The sequence below is a fragment of the Passer domesticus genome, chromosome 8 (genome assembly GCF_036417665.1).
Source record: "Passer domesticus isolate bPasDom1 chromosome 8, bPasDom1.hap1, whole genome shotgun sequence".
In the NCBI taxonomy this organism is placed as follows: Eukaryota; Metazoa; Chordata; class Aves; order Passeriformes; family Passeridae; genus Passer; species Passer domesticus.
The window spans coordinates 1,398,844-1,423,525 of NC_087481.1; the positions used below are offsets into that span (position 1 = coordinate 1,398,844).

Consider the following 24,682-nt stretch of genomic DNA (forward strand, 5'->3'; position numbering starts at 1 on the left):
GATTGCCATACAGGAAGGATTTTAGACAAAGACATAAAAAGAGGTGATAGAAAAGATAAAACTCCAACTAAGATGCTGACTAAGGAGGTATTTAAACTTCTGAAAGATTGGGCAATTCCCTGATGCTCAAATCATGAAGCCAATCAAGGACGATACATTGGAATCAGCAGAGAGCATCTGGAGGAAGACTTCTGGGAGCAATGTGAAGGACAAGGATCCAGCTGCTCTAAATGAAGAGATGTCCTTAGACATGGCCATTTCAAAAGGAGAGCTGGAAACACGTAAAGGAGGGGGTCATGAAATATTAGAGTGAATGATGTTCATGGCAAAGATAGAGGGGAAGATCCGTATTTCTCCACTTGCCATAAGTAGAAGAATCTAGTAGAATCAGGAAATTTCTGCTCCTGGTGGGAAAACTTGGCCATTTCTTAAAAGTACTCAAATGACCCAGATAATAAAGATTTCCTTGTATATTATGAAATGTACAAATATTAAAACCTGTGCCCCTTTCCAGGCAGACATCAGCTGTGTGCCCATAAACAGGCAGTGCCACTTGTGCCCTGAGGTGTCCAGCTGGGATTGCATCCCTCCAAGAGCACCTGAGGGAGAGCAGAGAACCTTGCAAGCTGCAGATTGTCCCTGACAGCCCCACAGGGCTCCTGTGCCATCAACATCTGCTCTGCTCCAGTCTGAAACAGGGCCCAGCATGGTGCCGGGATCATCAGAGAGCTGAGGTGTGTGCTGGAATTCAATGCCCTCCCCATGCCGCAGCAGCCCTGCATTTCCCTGCTCCAGCCTGGGTCTCCAGCACAGCCATGGAGGCTCTTTGGGCTCCTGACTGTTCCTGCAGCCCCCAAGGGCAGCTGAGCTCTGCCTGTGGCACAGTCAGCCCTGGCCAGCGCAGGCCATGCTCAGCAATTGCTTGTGTGTGCCTGGCCTTGCTGTCAGCCCCGGCAGTGGGTGCGTGGCCCCTTGGTGGCCCTGTGCTGGCCCAGCCATGGTGGCCCAGCCCCTGTGCAGGCCCAGCCCAGGCCAGGAGCATTGCGGCTGGGAACGGCCCCTGTGCCGTGCTGCCCACAGCAGCCTTGGGGCTCTGTGCCCCATGGCCTCCCTGCTGGGCAGCCTCTGCCAGCTCCTGCACAGCCCCTGGCACCTGTGGGCCTGCACAGACAGCCCTGGCCCGGGCTCTGCCGGCCTCTGGGCCAGCAGAGAGGCCAGCCAGGGCTGGCCATGGCCGGGAACAGGCCCTGAGCCCCGCAGGAGGATGGAGCTGGGCCACAGCCAAACTCAGCCCAGGCCAAAGCTGGGCTCAGCAGCCAGGGCTGCCAAGGGCTGGGCACAGAGGCTGGCACTGACAAATGTCCTGGGCCCCCTCCCTGCTCTGTCCATGTCCCCAAGGGCACAGAGCAGCCTCCTCTCTGGGGCACTTGCCTCTTTTCAATGCCTTGCACAGACGCTGGCCCTGCCCCACACGGCCTGGGCTGAGTCCTGCCCCTGCACGCCCAGCCAGGCTGAGATGGACACTGATGGTTTCTGGGGCAGGCTCTCTGAGCCCAGCCCAGTTCCCTGCAAGCTCTGCCAGCTGCCCTGAGCTCTGGGCAGCACCAAGGGCCTCTTCCCAGCCCAGCCCAGCTGGCTCTGGCCCCACAGCTCTGCTCAGGCCAGGCTGCTCTGGCCACTGGCCCCACGGCCTCAGCCCCTGCCAAGGGCACAGCAGCAGCTGCAGCTCACACAGGACTCAGCCCCAGCCATGGGGGAAGGTGCTGGGCAAGGCCAAAGGAGGCTCCCTGCCTGCCCTGCTCCCCTCTGGCTCAGGTGCTGAGAGCTCTGCAGCCCCTGCTGCCATCCCATGTGCCCAGGGCAGCTCAAGAGCCCCGGCCTTGGGGCCCTCAAGAGCTGCTCCTGCTCCAGGCCCAGGGCCCATCCCAAAGCTGGGGTAGCCACAAAGCTGTGTCCATTGCTGTTCATTGCTGCTCTGATGAGGATGGATCCTCAGCCACTTGGAGGTTGATGATGAATTTTCCTACTCCAGAGTCCTCTTCTTTCTTGAGCTCTTCAGTTCAGGAATTCAGTGAGAAAAGCTCATAAACATTTGTTCAACATGCCCAAAGAAGAAAAGCCATTTGGAATAACAGAAGTTTTCAAGTTTTCTGTAATTAATTAGACAGATATCGGAAGTGTATTCAAAGTGTATATACTGTCTTGAAAACAATGCAGAGAGAACAGTTTGTTCTGTTTAATTTTTTTTCCTGTTTATAGATTGATATAAGCAATGTCCAGTTGATATTGACCCCCAGCACCTTCTAATGCAGACTGAATAGGTATGAAAATCAAGACCCTTCATGGCTGAGAGTCAATCAGACTGTGTCTCCTGCCCCCTCCCGACCATTTCCCTCATCCAACCCCTGGCACTCCTATGGACCAGGAATGGTGTCACCAGCAGGACCAGGAGAGCAATTCTTCCCCTGTGCTGGGCGCTGCTTGGGCAGCACCTCGGGTGCTGTGTCAAGTTCTGGGACCCCAAATTTAGCAAGAACGTGGAGGGGCTGGAGTGTGTCCAGAGAAGGGCAACAAGGCTGGTGAAGGGTCTGGAGCAAAAGTCCTGTGAAGAGAGGCTGAGGGAGCTGGAGTTGTTTATCCTGGAGAAGAGGAGGCCCGGGGGAGACAAGGTGGTGTCAGGGCACAGGTTGGACTTGATGATACCCAAGGTCTTTTCCAACCTTGCTGATTCTGGGATTCTCTGAAACCACCCTTGCAGCAGGTGCAGGATAAGCCCTGGGCCTCCTCTTCAGAAGCTGCAGCAGCCCAGGCACCTCAGCTTCTCCTCCTAGGCCCAAAGCCCATCCTGTCAGTCCTGCAGAGCCTCTGCAGCTCCTCCTCATTGCCCAGAACAGGGAGCCCCACAGGCAGACACAGCAGCCCAGATGTGCCCCCCTGGCCTGGGGTGCCTCTGGCAAGGGAGCAGCACCAGGCACTGCAGGAGCCTGCAGACAATTCCTGCAGCACTTGGAGGAAGATCCTGCTGCGCAAGGGATGTTCCCATGGTGCCAAGTCAGGAACTGAAGTGGGGAGTGGGGCCAGAGAGGAAAGGGCAAACAGGGATGGGCTGTTTGCAGGGGAGGGAACAGGGGTGGGCAAGAGGAAGATATTTGTAGCAGGAGGAGTAAAGAAAGCAAAGGTGAAGCCAAGGAAATGCTGAGGGCAGTTTGGGGGTGGCTGCCAGGCAGATCTGGCTCTGAGCAACAGCGTCTGCAGTGGCACAGGAAACTCCCAGCTGATGGGAACAAACTTTCTGGCTGACTGCAGAGGCCAGGACAAAGCTGAGTGGTTTCCCTGGTGTCCCCCAGCCCTTGCTGGCCCCAGGGGCTGATGGCATTTGTGCTCCCTCAGGTTCATGTCCCCACAGCAGCAGCATGGGGGTGCTCCCGCCTGCTCTGTGCAATGCAAACAGGGGCTCCTGAGCCAGTGCTGCCGTGGCTGTGCCTGCAAGGATGCGGCACCTCTGTGAGCTGGGGGAGATGCCAGGGCTGCAGAGGGGGGATGTTGTTGGCAGCTCCATCAGGATGCTCTGGGACGCTGCCCTGGGCTGTGCAGCGCACTGGGGATGGATCAGCCCCTGCTCTGCTGCTCCTTCCCGTCTCCCCTAGGGCCCTTGCAGAGCCCCAGCCATGCTGTTTGCCCCCAGCCTGCCCACGGCCAGCCTGGGGCTGCTCACCCTGGGGCTTTTCTGTGCTGAGCATTGGCCTGGCCGTGTTCTTGAGAGAGCCTGGGCAAGGAGCCTGGAGCCCCCAGGGCCTGGCCTGAGGTGTCAGCGCTGCCCCAGCAGTGCCCATGGCCTGTCCCTGCTGCAGCCCCGGCACTGCCACCCCCAGGACTGTGCCCGGCCCCGAGAGCACTCAGGCCCTGCAGCAACACCAGGGCCACCAGGGCAGCGGGGCAGGGCCACGGCAGCAGCACTGCCAACACCAAGTGCTGCTGCTGCTGCTGCTGGGCACAGCTGCTGTGCCAGCACTGATCTGCCCCAGCTCTGCACACAGACATTGCTGCTGCAGCTCCAGAGAAGGCAACAAAAGGGCATCTCTGCAGAAAACTGTGCTCGGTGCTCCTTTATTTCCTATAAAGCCACCGAGAGTGCAGCCTCTCATTGATGCTGTCTGTGGCCACAGGGAAGGTGGAGAGAAACAAGATGAGTTATGGCACAAATCATGACTTATCATTGATAACAATATGAAAAAAGTAAAACAGAGAAAAAGAATCTCCAAAATGAAACCAACAAAAAGTATCAAAGATAATTTTTATTGCAAATGATTTGCAGTTATTTTCCAGCACTTTAACGTTCCCGAAAAGCATCCAGTCATCAGTCTTCCTACTGTTTCCTTGAGCTCCTGGTTCCTCAGGCTGTAGATGAGGGGGTTCAATGCTGGAGGCACCACCAAGTACAGAACTGACAGGGCTAGATCCAGGGATGGGGAAGAGATGGAGGGAGGCTTCACATGGGCAAACACTGCAGTGCTGAGGAACAGGGAGACCACGGCCAGGTGAGGGAGGCAGGTGGAAAAGGCTTTGTGCCGTCCCTGCTCAGAGGGGATCCTCAGCACAGCCCTGAAGATCTGCACATAGGAGAAAACAATGAACACAAAACAGCCAAAACCTAAACAGGAGCTAACAACCATGAGCCCAAGTTCCCTGTGGTTCGAGTGTGAGCAGGAGAGCTTGAGGATCTGGGGGATTTCACAGAAGAACTGGCCCAGGGCATTGCCATGGCAGAGGGGCAGAGAAAACGTACTGATTGTATGTAGGACAGAATTGAGAAAGGCACTGGCCCAGGCAGCTGCTGCCATGTGGGCACAAGCTCTGCTGCCCAGGAGGGTCTCGTAGTGCAGGGGTTTGCAGATGGACACGTAGCGGTCGTAGCACATGATGGTCAGGAGGGAAAACTCTGCTCCAAGGAAGAAGAAAATCAGGAAAACCTGTGCAGCACATCCTGTGGAGGAGATGTTCCTGGTGTCCCAGAGAGAATTGTGCATGGCTTTGGGGACAGTGGTGCAGATGGAGCCCAGGTCGCTGAGGGCCAGGTTGAGCAGGAAGAAGAACATGGGCGTGTGCAGGTGGTGGCTGCAGGCTACGGCGCTGATGATGAGGCCGTTGCCCAGGAGGGCAGCCAGGGAGATGCCCAGCAAGAGGCAGAAGTGCAGGAGCTGCAGCAGCCGCGTGTCTGCCAATGCCAGCAGGAGGAAGTGGCTGATGGAGCTGCTGTTGGACATTTCCTGTGGCTGGCCATGCAGTCCTGTTCAAGGAGGACACAGTGACGAGTCAGGGCTGACTTTGCTAAACAGTGTCCAAACCCTTTCTCCCAGCTCTGCCCCTGCTGCTCCGTGCCATCCAATTTTCCTTTTCTCAGAGCCCTTCCTTCAGCCCCATGCCTGGAGCTCTGCTGGGATCTGGCCCCGTTGCTGTGATGAGTGGGGGCTCTGCCCATGGACACCAAGGGGTCAGCTTTGCTCTGCAGCAGTGGGGTTATGGGAACAGGGACAGGGGCCAGTCCTGGGCTTGGATTTCATCAGCCCAAACTGCTCCTGAGGCAGAGGAGCTCTGCTGCATCTCCTGTCCAAGGGCTAAGGAATGGTGACAGCCAAAGGCAGTTTGAGAGGGTTTCCTGCTGTGCCCATGGAGATCAGAGAGAAATGAACAATGCAAGAGCAGTGGCTGTGACTCAGTGAAGGGTGAGGGGAGTTGCTCTGTCACCCCATCTGTCCCCAGCTGCCATTTCTGAGATCCAGGGCAGTCCCTGTGCTCCCCTGGAAATCAGCCTGGCACAGCTGGGAGCAGAGGGACCCACAGCAGAGCAAACTGGCTCAGCCTTCCTCAGAGTCTCAGCCCCACTCTGGCCAAGGACACTCCTGTCCCTCAGTGTCCCCTGGAGGCAGCTCACAGCTTGGATGGCATCCCAAGGACACACCAAGGGTCATGTCCATGGCAATGCTTGAGGAGAGTTGGCTCATTGCCAGCCTGCCCTGCCCAGAGCTCCCCGGGCACGGGGAGCTGGGACACCCCAGTGCTGTGCTCAGCCTGCACAGGAGGAGCCCAAGGGCTGGGCCTGACCCTGCAGCTGGAACTGCCATCACAGAGAGCCCCTCAGCAATGCCAGGAGCACCTGGGCAAGGCAAGGACAGAGAGAGCCAGGCCTGAGGAAAAGCCTTTCCCTGCCCAGCCCTGCCCAGCCCCTGCCAGGCAGCACCAGGGCAGGGCAGTGGCCCTCAGGCCCTGTCAGCAGGGAATGGGCACATGGCAGGAGAGATGCCCTTCATCTCTGGGGCTGCTCTGCCAGCCCAGGAGGGACTGAGGGCCCCGAGCCCCGGGCTGAGGGCTGTGCTGGCTGGGAGGGGACACGAGGGCTGTGCTGCTCAGGGCAGTGTCTGCCCTGCAGGGCAGGGCTGGCAGTGCCACATCTGCCCTGCAGCAGGGCTTCCCTCAGAACTGCCTCCCTCCCTCCCTGCCCACGGCTCTGCTGCTGGAGCTGTCCCAGCCCAAGCTGCTCCTGTGGCCCCGGGCTCCTTCCCTGACAGAGCTGCCAGAGCCCAGCCCAGCCCCATGGCCAGCTCTGCCCTGCAGCTGCCCGGGGCTGCAGGGATTAAAGAACAGCTCCCCCAGCCTGGGCACCATGGAAAGGTGATGCTGGATGGGCCTGGAGGCTGGGGAGGGTGGGGGGGGGCACTTGCTGAGGTTCCCAGGAAAACTCAGGGTGATGGTTTAAGAGCCTCAGCCCGTGTTCTGCCGTGCACAGCTGAGTTTCCCTTGCCACCAAGCTGAGCCAGGGAAAAGTGGGAGCACAGATTCAGGAAAGCAGAGACCCAAGCAGGAAACCCCTGCCCTGAATGAGCTCATGAAAAGTCCCCTCAAGAATGAGCTGGGCGTGAGCTGGAGCTCTGAGCAGCCCTGGCCCACACAGCACCCTCTCCACTGCACCAGGACCTGCCCTGGCAGGAGTCACTCCTTGCCCCCACAGCTCCTCTGCACTGTCCATGGGGAGCTGCCAGGCAGGCTGAGAGCTGCCCCTGGCAGGTGGCACATCCCCTGGGCTGGCCAAGAGCTCTGAGGGCTGCAGGACCTGCTCTGCAGGACAGCCCTGGGCAGCCCTGGCTGCAGCCCCAGCTTCAGCCCCCGCAGCCATCCCTGGCAGCAGGAGCCGTCCTGCCCTGTCCCTCTAAGGGTGCCCAGGGCAGCTCCGCTCTGCAGCACATCCTCCTCCTCCTGCTCCCCTGCCACAGAGAAATTGGGAGAGTCCTCCTGGCACATCCCCCAGGCTGTGGGGTGTGCTGGCTTCAGGAGATCCCTCCAGGAGCACAGGGGACATTGCCCTGCATCCACTGACTCACCATGTGGAGGGCTGTGAAGATCTTTCCCCAAGTGAAGTTTCAGCTCAATGACTTCCTCAGCCTGTCTCTGCCTGGCTCCTGTCCCCTCAGTGCCTGCAGGCAGAGCCCTCAGCCCTGCTGGGCTGGGAGAGGAGCTGGTCCTGGGAAGAGCTGTTCCTTTAAAGCTCAGCAGCACAGACACAGAACAAAGAACATTAATGACCCTCTTGGGACTTGGGTGTTGTTTACATCAGACTCAGTCCCTGAGAGAGACTTCCAAAGACTTCTCCAGAGCTCAAAGTTAAATTGAAACTCCAAAGTTTCAATTGTTTTAATGGGTCCCACTGAGGGACATGACTGAGAAAGTGTCCCCAGGTTCCAGTCAGAGCAGAACACTGGAGGCAGTGATGACAGCTGGGGACAAACAAGGCAAAGGTGCTGAATAAACCTGGATGTGTTTCAGGAATGCAAAGGGCCAAGGCCTGAGCCCCAGCCGCTGGCCAGGCACATCCTGTCCCTCCCTCATTGCTCAGGGCTCTTCCGGGGATGGGCACTGGCATGTGGGGATGTGCAATGCCAAGGGCAGCACCATGGGGCAGCCCCTGCCAGGCTGCTGAGCAGGGACAAGCAGCCACCCTGTGATGTCACACAGCCCCTCGGATGTCACACAGCCATCTGTGATCTCATACAGCATCTTGTGATGTCACAGAGCACCCTATGATTTAACACATCCACCTGTGATGTCACAGCCCACTCTGGGATGTCATACAGCACCCTTGTTTTGTCACAGAGCCAATTCTGGGATGTCACCCTGGAATGTCATGCAGCTGCATTGTGATGTCCCAGAAGACTCTGTGATGTCAGAAAGTTGCTTTGTGATGTCACAGTCTGTTCTGTGATGTCACAGTCTTCTCTATCATGTTACACAGCCACCTAGTGATGTCACAATCCACTCTCTGATGTCACAGAGCCACCAGCTGTTACGTCCGGATCTGCTCTATGGCCTCATACCCTACTCCATGATGTCACAGACAGCTCTGTGATGTCACAACCCCCTCAGTGATGTCACAAAACCCTCTCTGTTATGTCATGCTGCCACTCTGTAATGTCACAGCACACACTTTGATGTCACAGCCTGCTCTATGATGTCATACAGCCATGCCATGATGTCACAGCCTGATCTGTGTTGTCACACAGTCCCCTCTAGGATGCTGTAGCTGCTCAGTGACCTCACACAACAAACTCTGTGATGTCGCAGCCCACCCTGTGACCTCACCCAGCCCACTCTGTGCTGTCACACAGCCCCTTGCTGACATCACAGCTGCCCTCTGCCTCTAGGACACAGCCACAGAGGTGCCGCTGTGACACAGCCCCCTCTGGGACATCCCCCAGCCCCTGCCAGTGCTGAGCCCCTGTCAGCTCTGGCTGTGCCCTGCTGGTGTCCCTGAGCTGCCCTGGCAGTGCCCCAGCCCTGCTGGGCTTTGCACAGGAGCTGCTCCTGGCCAGAGCTGTCTCTTTGCAGCGCTGCCCTTGCCAGGAGCTGCCTCTGGGCCAGGAGTCCGGCCCAGCTCAGCAGCACAGACACAACACAAGGAGTTTAATGACCCTCTGGGGCTTTGGTGCTCTTTGCATCAGACTCAGTCCCTCAGAGTGCGCTCAAAAAAATGCCAAATCTCAAAGTCAGATTGAAACACAGAAGATTTCTTGAAGGGTTAATGGTTCCCATTGAAGGACACAACTGAGAAAGTGTCCCCAGGTTGCAGCCAGAGCAGAACACTGGAGGCAGTGATGACAGCTGGTGACAAACAAGGCAAAGGTGCCTCTGGTGCTGAGCAAACCTGGATGTGTTTCAGGAATGCAAATGGCCAAGGCCTGAGCCCCAGCCCCTGGCCAGGCAGATCCTGTCCCTCCCTCATTGCTCAGGGCTCTTCCTGGGATGGGCAGTGGCATGTGGGGATGTGCAATGCCAAGGGCAGCACCATGGGGCGGCCCCTGCCAGGCTGCTGAGCAGGGACAAGGAGGCAATGAGGCCCCAGGGCTGCAAGGGTCACTTGTCTCCTGCTCCTGGCTCAGGTCCAGGGCCAGCAGCCATGGCCATAGTGCTGCCCAAGGTGGCTCTGTCAGGGCCTTGCAGCTGCTGCCCATCCCTGTGCCCTGTGCAGTCCAGGCTGTCCTACGGTGTCCCTGCCCGGTGCCTCTGTCCCTGCAGGCTGTCATCATCCCCCAGCTGCCCCACCTGGCTGGCCCCTTCCTTTGCTGACCGCTCTGCCTCCTGCCTGCCTCTGCCTGCCCACACAAAGCCTTGGGCTGCTCCAGGCTTTTTCTGGGGGACGTGTTGCACCACAGCCGTGCACTGGGAGGAAAATTCCTTTCTCCTGGTGTCCAGTCTGGGCTTCCCAAGCTGCCCTTGGTGCCATTATCTCTTTCTCTGGCTGTTTTATACAAAAAAGAAAAACTCCAAGATGTGTGAAACCACACTTTAATCCCTCCCCAGCTACTCGTATTCTGTCCTCAGTCTCCACACCACTGAGCCCAGAGTCTGCCGCCTCTCACTGCTGGTTATGGGATGAGGCCTCCAAACCTCATCTTGAGATGTTTTTGGGTCCTCTCCAAGGTCTGTGAAAAGGAAAACAGTGGTCAAAGTTATTTTCTCCCAAATCTTGCAGTGACAGAACAAGGCTCAATATCTGTGAACTGAATGAGGGTGGATTTACATTTGTTAGAAGGAGGAAATATTTTACAATGAGGAGAGTGCACGAAACTGCAACTGTGTTCTTACACAGAATTGGATTCCCCATCTGAGGAATTATCCAAGAGCAGGACCTTTGTGCAGCCTGACCCAGTGAAACCCATTCATCCCCAAGGACAGAATTCCTGTTGTGTGGGTTCTCTGATGTGCTGGGTGCCCTCACAACGCTTCTGGCCAGAATGTCTGCTGAGGGCAGCCAGGCTGCTGCAGGGGCAGTGACCTCACAGCCATCACCATGGCAGCCCTGTGCCCTGGGCCTGGCTCTCCTCTTCCTCTGCCCCTGCCTTGTCTCTGCTGGCATGAAGAGTTTTCTGTCATTCATATCTTGTCCCCAAAGTGCTGGGGCCAATGGCTTCCCAGGCAGGCTCCTGGAGCAGAAGTGGCTTTTCAGAGCCCAGGCAGAAATGAGCCCTGAGGCAGCAGCTCTGCAGTGCTGGCCACCAGGCCGGGCTGCCAAGGGAGGCTTCTGGCCATGGCCTGCAAGCAGCTGCTGCTGCCAAGGTGCCTTTGGTGCCTCAGGCTCTGCCTGGCACAGCTGCCAGCACGGCACTCTGCCCTTGTGCCCGAGCCCTTCCCTGTGCTGGGGCTGGCCTGGGGCTTTTCCTGCAGCGGGACCTGCCCTGCTCCTGGCACAGGAAAGGCAGTTCCTGCTGGAACAGGAGGCTCTGCCTGCAATGGGCTCCAACAACTCCAGCCAGGCCCTGTTTGCAAAGACCCCAGCGGGAAATGAAGGAGGGTCATGTTGCTTTTGGGGTTGAATAATGCTGAAAGCAGACTTCTCCATCCCAAAATCCTGAGAGGGAGAGGAAGCTGTGGCAGGGATGGAATAATTCACAGAGAAAGGAACAACCAAGGGACAGCACTGAGAGCTTTGCAGAGCTGCTGAGCTGGCCCAGCCTGGGCACATCTGACTGACAGGGCAGCACTTCAGACTAGAGAAGCCCCGTCCCAGATTTTAACAGCAGCATCCCCTGACATTTCCCTACTTGGGGGTGTGGTGATTCCTCCCTACCATGGGGACACCCCTCAAGGTCACTGTTCCAGGCTGAGCCAAAGGAATTTGCCCACGATCATTAGTCTTGGGGAGTGACATTAATCTCTCTTAAATAACTGGTTTTGCTTTAACACAGTTGCTTTGAAATCACTTCCAAGTACTCTATACAATATAATATGTTATAGCTCTTATATATTGGTGTAAATATTTCTGATTAAGATCATTTTGTCTCATCAGTGCTATAATAGATATTTATATAAAAATCTCTGGTTTGCTATCCTTAATCCTGTGAAACAAATTCTATAAAGGTGTCATGGTTTGGCCCTGGCACAATGCCAGTGCCCCCATGAAAGTATACTTGCAAAATGGTTACTGTGAGATGGGACTCGGAAACAGAACAAAGCAGGCTCCAACTTGGGAATGGAGCGGAAAAAAGCCCCAACACTTTATTAATCTACAACATAGAGACAAAAGGGGAAAAAAGGAAAAAAAAATTACACACGACAATCGACAACGGAACACTTCTAAAACACTCTTCCTCCTTCTACCTTTCTAACACTCAATCTCCGCTAACACTCACTTCTCAGTCCAATACCATCCTTCACACAACTTCCCCCATTCATCAGGAGAGAGGAGTCTCTCTCTTGCACCATGGGCCTCCCCAGGAAACACAGTTGGAACCTCCTGTGCTTCCGTGTCACACGTGGCAGCCGCCCGGAGAGAATCTGCCATGGTGACCATCTTCCTTCCATGTCCAGTGCTCTCACCACCAGCCATGGATCCAAACTGCTTCTTAGGTCTTTTTAAGAATGCTTTGCTCAGTTTCAAGAAGTGGCAGCCTCTCACTATTTGGGACACCTGTCCCCCCCTTATTTCACCCCTTGGGGCCAAAGGGCCTTGTGAACAGAGATCTTTCTCCTCTGAAGGCAGAGGGCTCCACCACACCCTCCTCATCAGTCTCTGTTCCCTCTATTTCTTCTTACAACAGCTTTGTCACTTTTGGTTTTTGGCCAACTGCGTCCCCCAAGGTACAGTCTCTGCATTACAGGATAAAAATTGGTTCTGTCCCGTGGCCATGTCAGAGAAAGTCCAGCCAAAGGCCACTGCAATCATCTCTTTCATCCAGGGCACTTCTCATCTGCTGATATTTCTTCACCTACTCAAACCTTCTTCTTCTTGCCCATCCTCCGTCCCCTTTCAATTCTCAGCTGGGGAGGATTAGCGTTTTTACAGCTTCCATTGTTTCGGTACCAAAGGGGTTAAAACCTCAGCCATGGTCTGCCTGCGGCTGGGCACCTTGCCCCCCCCTTTTCTCCTGGCCATGGTGCTGGCAGGAGATATCAAATTTCCAGCCAGCACAGAGTCTCTATCACTCTCTCCCGGGGGGCTGCCCAAACATCCCAGGTCTCCTCCACCCTGCACCTTGCAGGGCTCCGGCCTCCCTCCCCACAGGCCGCATGGCCTCCCCTGCCCCACCCAGACACAGCTGGGCAGGGGAGAGGTCAGATCAACTCACCGCTGGAGTCAAAAGAGAGAGTCCCTCTGGGAATCTTCTGATTTTAACCCCTGTGTGTTCTCAGAGGTGTATCCAGGTCCCCAGTGGCCACACCTGGTGGCAATTTTCAAATCTGGCCACTGATTGGTTTGACCACAACTTTCCCAGAAACTCACTTCTTGGCAAAACCACAACAAAATGTTAATTCCACCTCATTAATTCTTTACACAGAAATGCATGAAAAGTCCAGGGATGGGATTGGAACCAGCTGCTCCACGGCTGTTCTCACAAAAAGAGCTTAGAAAGCCTGGAGATTCTTGGGGGTGTTTGAGTGTGGTTATGACAGTCCGGTCAAGAGACAGAGAAAGCAAGATAAGCTTTCCCATGAATTGGTCTGGGAACTGGGAGCTGCAGACAAAGAATTGTAACTATCCACAGGTGGTGTTTGGAATAGGTTGTTTTTTTCCATAAAGTTGTTTAATGGAAGGTGTTTTCTTCATTAGCCAGTCATGTGAAATGTGTTGATTAAATGACCAGTGAGGTCCACTAGTAGCAAACCAAAGTATAAAAGAAGAGGATTGAATAAATGGGTGGCTTTTAGCTCTCAGCCTTCCGACCTGAGTCTGTGTCATCTCTGACTCCACAGTGACATTTGGGGATCTGTGGGGGCTATTTGGGATCCTTTCTGCACCTCGTGACCTAACAGGAGCCTCTCCAATAAACTTTGCCTGAAGCTCCTGCTGTGCCCATGACAGGAAACCCTGGGAGTGTCTGGGACATCCCTGCTCTTTGGCAGCCTGGGGACTCCTGCGATGTCACCGTGGAGCCCCCGTGAGTGCCTGTGACAGATTGGTGCCTTTGCAGCCCAAGGTGCCCTGGGATGTCACCATGGAATGGCTGTGACTGCCTCTGAGCACAGGGCTCTTTACCATCCCCAGCAACCCCTGGGAGGTGTCCATGGAGCCCCCGTCTCTGCCCGTGACATTCCAGCTCTTGAACAGCCTGGCGACTCTTGGAAAGTCCCCATGGAACCCCTCTGAGTGCCTGTGACAAATCTGATCCTTAGGGGGCAACCATCACCAGGACCCTGTTACTATGGGTCATGGGATCCCAGATCCACAGAATTGGCTGAGCTGGGAGGGACGCATCAGGATCCTGGAGTCCAACTGCTGGCCCTGCACAGGACACCCCAACAATGCCAGCCTGGGCCTGGCGGTGCTGTCCAAACGCTGCTGGAGCTCAGAGAGCCCTGGAGCTGGGAGCCTTCCCTGGGGAGCCTGGGCAGTGCCTCAGCAGCCTCTGGAGAAAAACCTTTTCCTGAGATCCAACCTGAGCCTGCCCCGACTCAGCTGCAGCCGTTCCCTCCAGTCCTGTCCCTGGGCACCAGAGGGAAGAGGTTCCCACAGCCCCAGCCAGGGATCCGCTCCCAAGGCTGTTGCCATGGCCACCAGGGCTGGGACCAGCTGGGATGCTCGGTTTCCATGGGCCAGGGTTCAGGAATGGGATTCCCTCATTTCCTGCTCCTGCTAAAACTGTGCTGCCACTTGCTGCCCTCCCATCTTCCATGGAAAGCACAAAAGGCAAAGATCCTGGGCTGGGATAAGAACAATTTAATGGGAACAGCAATGAGATAAACAACAAACGGGAACAGAAACAATATTGATAACAGAAAGCTAAGTAAAAGTATTTACAGGGAAAACTACAACATCAACAACCGCCTCTTCCTGGCCACGTATTTCCTCCGGCCTGGAAAGGACACCCTTCTCCTCAGGGAGAGAGAGAGTCCCTTGCCTGACCCTGGCAATAACCTAAGGTTTTAGTGAATGTAACATCATGGCCATGGCCACACTCATGTTCTTCAATCCCGCATTGTATCAGTGGCAAAAGCAGGAAAAGGTACAGGTGTCTTCCCAGCCTGGATCACAGGGACCATGGATAACCAAGGCTCTTCCCAATGTGGGTTCTCCAGCGGGGGGACCAAGTTAGGGCAGTACAAAAAGCTCTTTCTGCAGTTGGGGCATTTATAGGGCTTCCCTTACCAGTGGCTCTGTTGGTGTCTGGTCAAGTGAGAGCTCTGGGTGAAGCTCTTCCCACACTGGGGACACTCGTAGGGCCTCTCCCCACTGTGGATGCGCCGGTGCCTGATGAGGTGGGAGTTGTACTTGAAGCCCTTCCCGCAGCCAGGGCAGCGGAAGGGCCTCTCATCTGTGTGAATCCGCTCATGCATGAAGAGATTGGAGCTGCTCCGAAACCTCTTCTGACACTGGGGACACTCGTAGTGCCTCTCCCCACTGTGGATGCGTTGGTGGATGACGAGTTCTGAGCTGCACCTCAAGCCCTTCCCACACTCCCCACACTCATAGGCTGTCGTGGTTTGGCCCGGAAATGTGTTTTTGGAAAGGTCTAAGTCGGGCCAATCAGTGGCCAAATTCAAAATTGGCATGTAATGTAGCCACTGAGGATCTGGATACGCCTCTGAGAACACACGGGGGTTAAAAGCAGGAGATTCCCAGAGAACTTCCTCTTTGGGAATCCGGCGTTGGTGAGTAGAGTCTGGCCTCTCCCCCTGCCCAGCTGCGTCTGGGTGGGGGAGGGGGAGGCCATGACAGGGAGGAGGCCGGGAGCCCCAAAAGCTGCAGAGGTGGAGAAGAACATGCAGGGGTTGATGAGAATTGAGATGTCTGGACAGCCCCCCCGGAGAGAGAGACAGAAACTGTGCTGGCAACTCAGCCGGCCAGAAGCGGGGGATGCGTCGAGAGAAGGTGCCCGGCAGATGTGGGAGTCCTTGGGCAGGCAGAGTTGAAGATTTTAACCCCTTTGTAGACTAATAGAAACCTTACAAATACTGAATCCTCCTGAATCAGGATGAGGTGAGAGAGAGATGAGAGATGGGCAAGCGTGAGGAAAGCTGGAAGAGAGAAGAATCCTGAGTGGAAGAGATGATGGAGTGGCCTTGGGCTGGACTCTTTCTTGTATAGCCATGGACAGACCCGTGTTTTTTCCCTGTGACCCAGAGACTGTATTTAGGGGGAGGCAACACCCAGGAGTCAAGAGTGAAGCAGCGGCGTGAACAGAGACGGCTGAAGGGGGTGTGAGATGCCCTCTGTCTCCACGGAGAGGAAGATCTCTGTTCATGAGGCCCCTCGGCCCCAGGGGGTGAAATGTGGGGGGGACTAGTGTCCCGAAGTTGAGACTGTTCATGAGGCCCCTCGGCCCCAGGGGGTGAAATGTGGGGGGGGCTGGTGTCCCGAAGTTGAGAGACTGCTGCTTCTGGAAGTGGGTGGAGCATCTTTAAACGGGGAGCCCTAAAAGCAGTCCTGGCCCGTGTCCAGTGGTGAGAGCACTGGACATGGGGGAAGGGAGAAGTCACGAGGGCCGATGTTCTCTGGGTGGAGCCATGGGTGACACGGAAGCACAGGAGGTTTTAATTGTGCTTCCGGGGGAGGCCTATGCGGCAAGGGAGGACTCCTCTCTCCCTGATGGATTTGAGGGCTGATAATTTGAGGGGTGGTGAATCTGTGGAGAAAAGGAAGGGGGAGGAGGAAGGTATCTGGAAGGTTTTCATTCTTAGTTTGGTATGTGTTCCTTTCTAGATTTGTAATAAATAAATTGTTGTGTTTTTCCCTCCATCCCCAAATGGGAGCCTGCTTTGTTCTGTTCCCGGGTCACATCTCACAGCAACCATTTTGGAAATATACCATTCATGGGGGCCCTGGCATTGTGCCAGGGTCAAACCATGACACTGTGCCAGGGACCCCCAGTCCTGGCGACCTGGAGCAAGTGGAAACAACCACTTTCCAAAATGCTGCCTGTGCCTGAAGCAAATGCAAGGAGAACTGGGGTGTGAAAAATAATATTTGTTTATTACAGAAAAACAGCAGCAAAAATGCAGAATACATTTACATTGTAAGAATATTTGTAACAACAACAACTGATAGAACATATATACATAAAAACCTACCTAGCAAAACTATGGGAAACGTATTTACAGAAGTCAAAAATAGCCCTACAATCTACATTCTAAAGAACAACAACAAACTGTAGAACATATATACAAAAGGGTGGTGTCTCTGTCTGTGCTGTCCATCGCACCTGGAAGAAAAGCAAATGCCACGGTCACTCCAGTCAGGCACAGAGGGCTCTTGCATGTGCCCCAAGGCTGGCACATGCTGGCCCAGCAGCAGGACTCTGCTACCAGAACTGAGCCTGGCTGGCTCTGGCATGGAGCTTGTGTGGAGCAAAGCAGGCACAGGACAGGCTGTGGATGGCCACCAGAATCCAGTGCCCTGGGTACAATGTCCCTGAGCAGGGAGCACCCAGCCCAGCCCCATCCCGGCAGCAGGAGACCCACTCTGCCTGTCCTGCTGCTGGCATTGCTCTTCATGCCAAGATCAGGGCCTCTTCCTCACATTTTTAATCAATATCCATGTCCTCAATGGACTCTTCCATATCCACATCCATCTCCTCTTCCACCTTCACCTCCACCTCCATCTCTTCCTCTCCAGGGTCTTCTCCGTCTATTTCCATCTCCTCCTCCATATCAATCTCTGTATCAAGCTCCATCTCCTCCTCTCTGTCTGGGACAGCCTGCAGAGGTAGCAAAAGCTCAGAGTGCAGTCTCTGTCCCACTCCATGCCCACAGAGCTCCAGCCCACCCGGGCAGGTGTGGGGTGTCCACCTCCATGGAATGGCACCATACCTTCCCCAGAACAAAGGGGAGCATCCTGCAGGGCTGGATGATGAAATCCAGGCACTAAGGATCTTTCAGGACTGAGGAAAGCTGACAAGCAGAGTGGGCAGGAGCAAGGTGCAGAGCGAGCGAACACAGCGGCCAAGGGTTGTGTTGTGCCCTTTGCTGGGCGCTGGACGTTCCAGCTGGAGCGTGGGCTGTGACATCACAGTTCCCAGGCTCCATCTGAAGTGGACACTGGAGACCATGGAATGATGGAGTCCCTGAACGGGTTGGGCTTGGAAGGGAGCCTGAAGAACAACATCTTGTTCCCAGCTGAGCAGTCTTCCCCCAGAGCGTGCTGCTCAGAGCCCTGTTGCCAAGGATGGGGCATGCACAGCCTCTGTGCACAGCCTGGGCCAGTGCCCCACCACCCCCAGTGGAAAAGAGCAGCTTCCTTAGATGCAGCTTCAATCAACCTGCTGCAGTTGAAAGCCATCCCCCCTTGTCCTGTCAGCACAGGCCCTGCTGAACACTCTGTCCCCTTCGTTCCTGCGGGACCCTTCCAGTTCTGCACAGCCACAGGGAGGCCTCCCAGTGTCTCCTCTCTCCAGGCTGAGCATCCCCAGCCCCACTTGCCCAGCAGTCTGTCACATCAGGGCGAGTCAAGGCTGCAGGGTAGCAAATAGCATCAGGAACTGAGAGATGCAAGCTTTAGACCCAGGTTTGCCTCTAAATGTACAAAATTAATAACATTGGAGTGGAAGATGGTGGGACACTGGTTCTGTTCTAACTGGTGATTTATTTTTCTTCTTTTCTGTCATGCTGACCCAGATTTTTCTGTTTGAAAGGAAGCTTGGCACAATGTCCATTGTCTTCTCCATTCGTGAAACACCAAGCGGAGTCTGGGCAGGCTGATATGCAGAGCAAAACCTGAAAATACACTAGTGATCCTGAGCCTGGGGGATGCAGATAAACCCTACCAAAAGGAATTTCTGGAAAGCTGATCCTGGTTTACATTATCTTGAGTTTGGCTTTGCCAACTTCACCAGTCATTTATGAAAAACCAAAAAAAAACTCTAACCAAATCAGACAAAAACCCAAACCAATCAAACAAACAAACCCATGAAGCAAACCAATCAAACAAATAGATAAAAAACGCCAAATAAAACCAAAGGAAATGAAGAGTTAGTATTAGTTGCAAGGATAGCACAGCAGGCAAATGGCTGCTTGCCACAGGATCACCATCAAAAGCCACATAGAACAGCTGCTCCAAAATATACCCAAGAGGAGAAAAAGAAAAAGTGATGCATGGCAACTTTGGGGGCAGCTCCACATTCAGGTGAAGGATGAGCACGCAGTGGTACAGATCCAGCATTGCCCACCCTCCAGGCTGCTGTTTGCTCCTGATGAAAGCCCCTTGCAGGACTGTGGCCCCTCTCAGTGCAGTGTCAGTCACTGCCAGAGCTCTCAGCTGAGCCACTGGCATTTGCAGAGTGACATCCAGCCACAATCCTGCTGCCTGCTGAGCACCTGTGGAAGATCTTGAGCATCTTCATGCCTAGGACCACAAAACAGCTCAGGATTTCTCTGAACTGCTTTTCAGGGGAGGTTTCCATATCCCTGTGAGATCTGTTCATCCCTCAAAACATCTGTCTTGGTGTACAACAATGCATTTGGGTTTTTTCCTTCCTCCTGTGTGCCAGTGAGAAACCATCCTTGGGAATGGAGGATGTTGTGTGCAGGGCAATGTATTCCTGGCTTGCCATTTTGTTTCACTGTCACTCAGCTGAACATGGTCCTTACCTAACAAGGACTTCAAAGAAATGGGTAGGAATTTTTGCTCCGAGAGGAGCAGAAAGCACATTTTCTACACCACATTCCAGCAGATTCCCTTTCCCTGGCAGAAAAGTGATTGCCACTCATCTTCCTGGGAAGAATGTGAAGACACATTCAGAGATCCCAGGTTCAGCTGGCCTTTGGCTTTGTCTACCTCATTTCACACATCCACTTTCAAGGGCCATTAGAAGAGCCACGTCTGCCTTGCTACCCAGAAGTTCTTCCCAGGAAAACAACCAAAAATTTGCTGTCCTGTGCTGTGGTAGAAATCTCATCACAATTGTGACTCTGTGAGCAATGACAGCCAGTGATTTTGGGGCTGTAACAGCCGAGAGTGTGGCAGAGCAGGTTTGATATTCTTTTTAGAGTCCTGAAAGCATTGTTCCTAAAACAATCTTTCTCTCCTGTCTTGTCATCAACTGTGGAACAGAGAAAATGGAAAGGAGTAGAGGTTTGTTTAAATTTACTTTATTTTTAAGTCTTCAAATAGTGTCAGCTCGATGCATGATACTTTAGAAATTGGATTAGTAGCACCTATTTCATCCCATCAGAGAGGTGGGATTGAAGACTTCCAACAACAGAAACACTGGATGTGCAAGAGCTCAGTTTTCCACCCCTCACACAAATAACTTGCTGTACTATTTTCAGCAGCCTCAGCCAGATCGATTAAAATACTGCTACAAACAACAACAGAATGAAAATGTTCCACCAAATGGGGAAAAAGAAGAAAAGTGGGCAGCAGCCCTTTCTTCAGAGCTTGTGTTGATTTTGCAAAGTTAGATGCAAACAAGGTTTGCCATATTTCTTTCCTAGAAAAATGCAGCTATTGAATAGAAATCTATCTCTGAGGCTGCTAAGTTGGGTATGATTTTAGAGCTGGGAGGAGCAAAACAGGTTCCAGAGAAGCTGTGGCTGTGTCACCCTTGGAAGTGTTCAAGGCCAGGTTGGATGGGGCTTGGAGCAACCTGATCGAGGGGAAGGTGTGCTGAGTCTGGTGAGTCCATGAAAAGAAACTTTTGGTTTTCCTGACATGCTGCCTTTGCAAGGGGAGGTCACAACTACCCCACATAGTTTGAAATGCCCTGCGCAGAACCCAGCTGTGCTTTCTCACAGCTGATGAGGGATTTTCACTTGTATTTTACGGGGGATTTTTACAGGGCAGAGCATGAGCAGCTGAATGTGTTTGACAGGCAAAGAGGGCCAGTGTGGCAGCAGCTGAATTCAATGGAGCTTTTCCTTCTGTGATCCTGTACAACCTGAGGCACTCTGGGGCTCTTGAACCTGGCAGCTGGGCAAGTCAGTCATTGGAACAAGTGATAAATTAACCTGCTCCACTCTCTTGAGCATGGGTGTGATGAGCCTTAAGTAAAGCCAGGAGCACTTGCCAGGATGGGAGCTTGTTCTTTGCCAGGGAGGAGGGAGAAAATCTTGCTTGGAGTAAATAAAGCAACTCTGCTTCCCCAGGAAGATGAAAAGAAGGAATTAAACATGTGAATGCTGCATGGAATAATTTGCACAAGGCTATATCTCGGCTGCTATGCAGGAATGTTCCAATTCAACCATGATTCTCCCGACCTTTATTTTTCTGGGTTTCCACCACACGATACAAGAGACTCTCACTTGAAAAAACCAAAACACCTTGTGGGGAGGCATTATTTCCTTTCTTCAGGCTGTCTCTTTCTTTTGTTCCCTCCAGAGCTCTCACTTCATTTCTGCTGTTGTTTGGAGCATGTGCTTACATCCTTGCTGATCCCCTGGGCTTCTTTTGGCTCTGGGTGTCATGGACACTATTAATGGTGGGTTTTTTCCCCTCCATCTTCTTCTGTTTCTTCATGTGGTTTACCTTCATTCACCTGTTGGAGTGATGGATTTTTCTCACCTTTTATTACTCAGTGCTTTTTTTTCATTCTCTAATACCAACTTCTCACTTGCCCTGTGGCTGTTAGGTGCCAGTTATGGAAGCATGAATTCTTTCTCTAGTGCTTGTCTGAGCTTTCTCGGGGAGCTGAGAGCTCTTTGGGGTTCAACTTGACTCACTTCAGCGCCTTCCTTGGTGCTGCCTGTGTACTTGAACACTTGAAGGGAATAAAGTCTCAGTGTGGAGATGACAGTTGTGAAACGATGGCCCTTTTGGAGAAGACAAGAATGCTATTGTCAATCTTTTCAAGGATAAATGGAGCACCTGGTTTTGGGAGAAACCGGCTCAGCTCAGCGCAGAGGTGGCTGCTGCAGGTGCCCAGGTTTGGAGAGAAGGCTGCAGCTCCTGGGGATGTGTTGGTGTGGGGCTATAAGGTTTGTGCTGGGTCCCTGGAGCAGTGGGAACACCCCACAGGGAGATGCACATTAGGAAATGGGTGCAGAAAGGGCCAGAAGTGTGACCAGCTTTGGTGAAGGGTTCCATAGGAAATAATATTTTTACTGAGATTTTGGACAATTTGAGGCTCCTTCTCGTGTCCTTTGCCCGATGAACATTCCCCCTTTGCAAGAGCTTGGGGAATGCCGAGCTCACACAATGAAAATCCCTGATCATTATATCTCTTTTCTGTTTTTTGGTGTTGTCATCCCAGCAGGAGTCAGAGGAAGAGAATATGTGTGACCTGCCTGGCTTTAACGTTGTGCCAGGAACAATGCCATGGGGAAGCTGGTCAGAGGAGCATCTGAGAAGTGTGTGGTACATCAGGGATGTCCTACTACTGATCTTTGCACAGAGATGAAAAAGTATCAGTTTGCATGGCCTGAATGTCTGGCTCTGGACATTCTGCATTACACAAGATGTGCTGAGCTCATCTGGCTCTGAAATATCATCTCTGCACCTTAGCCAGGAACAGCATCAGAGTTCTGAACAGATTCATCAAAATCAGTCATAACCCAGAGGCAAACCTTGGCAATACACATGTGTGGCAGGTGAGGAGACCAAATGCTTCCATTCTTGTTCTTGGAGAATGAATTCAGCAATAAAATATCCTCTCTCTTGGCATTAAAATACTTTCGTTTCAGCTCTGCCCCAGACTGTCAGTGTCAAGTATTTCTCTGGGTGCTTGGGGGTAGGTTCTCCCCCTGGAGCTCTCTGCAGGTTGATGCTAATTCCAGATGTTCCCTCAGCTTCAGATGTTTTGCTGCCTAAGCAGAGTGTGCAGAACAGGGATTACAAGCACTGACATATGCTGTGCTAGAAAGTGCAAGGGACAAATTTGTGCCAATGAAGGTCACACCTTGAACTAGGAGGATCAATTATTCTTGTGCTCAGCAGAGTCTGGGGAGAGAGGGGGTTTCCAAAGGAAATCTTGGTCCATGTAGGGCTGAGGCTCCCTCCAGGCTGGCTCCAGCCCCTCAGGGTGCCCAGGAGCAGGGCTTGCCCACAGCCCAGTGCTCCCTCCTTAGCCCTGGGGCTGCCCAGGGAAGAGCCATGGCTGAGGCTCTGCAGGAGCACACAGGCTCAGCCCTGCTCCAACATGGGATCCATGGGCCAGGGCACACTGGGCTTTGCCCCTACAGCTCCCAAGTGTGTCCAGAGAAACTGCAAGGAGAGGCTCACCTTTGTCAGTGGGACCCCTCTGAGCACAGGGACCCCCACTCCTGGGGTGGCTGTGCCAGGGACCCCAAGTGTGTCCAGAGAAACTGCAAGGAGAGGCTCACCTCTGTCAGTGGGACCCCTCTGTGCACAGGGACCCCCACTCCTGGGGAGGCTGTGCCAGGGACGTCCAGCCCTGGCAACCTGGAGCAAGTGGAAAGCACAACTTTGCAAAATGCTGCCTGTGCCTGAAGCAAATGCAAGGAGAACTGGGGTGTGAAAAGTAAATTTTTTTTTATTACAGAAGAACAGCAGGAAAAATGCAGAATATATTTACATTGTAAGAATATTTGTAACAACAACAATAGATAGAACATATATACATAAAAACCTACCTAACTAAACCTACCTAACAAAACTATGTATTTACAGAAGTCAAAAATAGCCCTACAATCTACATTCTAAAGAACAACAACAAACTGTAGAACACATATACACAAGGGTGGTGTCTCTGATTGTGCTGTCCATCGCACCTGGAAGAAAAGCAAATGCCACGGTCACTCCAGTCAGGCACAGAGGGCTCTTGCATGTGCCCCAAGGCTGGCACATGCTGGCCCAGCAGCAGGACTCTGCTACCAGAACTGAGCCTGGCTGGCTCTGGCATGGAGCTTGTGTGGAGCAAAGCAGGCACAGGACAGGCTGTGGATGGCCACCAGAATCCAGTGCCCTGGGTACAATGTCCCTGAGCAGGGAGCACCCAGCCCAGCCCCATCCCGGCAGCAGGAGACCCACTCTGCCTGTCCTGCTGCTGGCATTGGTCTTCATGCCAAGATCAGGGCCTCTTCCTCACCTTCTTAATCAATATCCATGTCCATAATGGACTCTTCCATATCCAAATCCATCTCTTCTTCCTCATCCACATCCACATCCATCTCTTCCTCTCCAGGGTCTTCTCCATCTATTTCCATCTCCTCCTCCGTATCAATCTTTGTATCTACCTCCATCTCCTCCTCTCTGTCTGGGACAGCCTGCAGAGGCAGCAAAACCTCAGAGTGGGCTCCCTGTCCCACTCCATGCCCACAGAGCTCCAGCCCACCCGGGCAGGTGTGGGGTGTCCACCTCCATGGAATGGCACCATACCTTCCTCAGAACAAAGGGGAGCATCCTGCAGGGCTGGATGAGGAAATCCAGGCACTCAGGAGCTGTCAGGAGTGATCAGGCTATCAGGGGGATAAGAAGAGTGAAAGGCGAGGGCAGGAGCAAGGTGCAGAGCGTGTCAACACAGCGGCCAAGTGTTGTGTTGTGCCCTTTGCTGGGTGCTGGACGTTCCAGCTGGAGCGTGGGCTGTGATCACAGTTCCCAGGCTCCATCTGAAGTGGACACTGGAATGAGACCATGGAATGATGGAGTCCCTGAACGGTTGGGCTTGCAAGGGAGCCTGAAGAACAACATCTTGTTCCCAGCTGAGCAGTCTTCCCCCAGAGCGTGCTGCTCAGAGCCCTGTTGCCAAGGATGGGGCATGCACAGCCTCTGTGCACAGCCTGGGCCAGTGCCCCACCACCCCCAGTGGAAAAGAGCAGCTTCCTTAGATGCAGCTTCAATCAACCTGCTGCAGTTGAAAGCCATCCCCCCTTGTCCTGTCAGCACAGGCCCTGCTGAACACTCTGTCCCCTTCTTTCCTGTGGGACCCTTCCAGTCCTGCAGAGCCACAGTGAGGTCCCCCAGTGTCTCCTCTCTCCAGGCTGAGCATCCCCAGCCCCACTTGCCCAGCAGTCAGTCACATCAGGGCCAGTCAAGGCTGAAGGGTAGCAAATAGCATCAGGAACTGAGAGATGCAAGCTTTAGACCCAGGTTTGCCTCTAAATGTACAAAATTAATAACAGTGGAGGGGAAGATGGAAGATGGTGGGACACTGGTTCTGTTCTAACTGGTGATTTATTTTTCTTCTTTTCTGTCATGCTGCCCCAGGTTTTTCAGTTTGAAAGGAAGCTTGGCACAATGTCCATTGTCTTCTCCATTTGTGAAACACCAAGCGGAGTCTGGGCAGGCTGATATGCAGAGCAAAACCTG

The 24,682-nt window shown here is 53.6% G+C and overlaps 1 long non-coding RNA gene and 1 pseudogene across 1 annotated transcript; both read right to left on the reverse strand.

The window, feature by feature from the left end:
• LOC135306046 (zinc finger protein 420-like) overlaps nt 1-15,036 on the reverse strand; it is a 124,888-nt pseudogene extending 109,852 nt beyond the window's left edge.
• A 7,892-nt stretch (nt 15,037-22,928) lies between these two features.
• On the reverse strand, nt 22,929-23,899 carry LOC135305814 (uncharacterized). The gene is made up of 3 exons (XR_010366795.1): nt 23,753-23,899; nt 23,463-23,640; nt 22,929-23,145 (listed from the first exon to the last, which is right to left on the reverse strand). It is a non-coding gene; the product is annotated as an uncharacterized LOC135305814 (long non-coding RNA).
• Between the last annotated feature and the right edge of the window lie 783 nt (nt 23,900-24,682).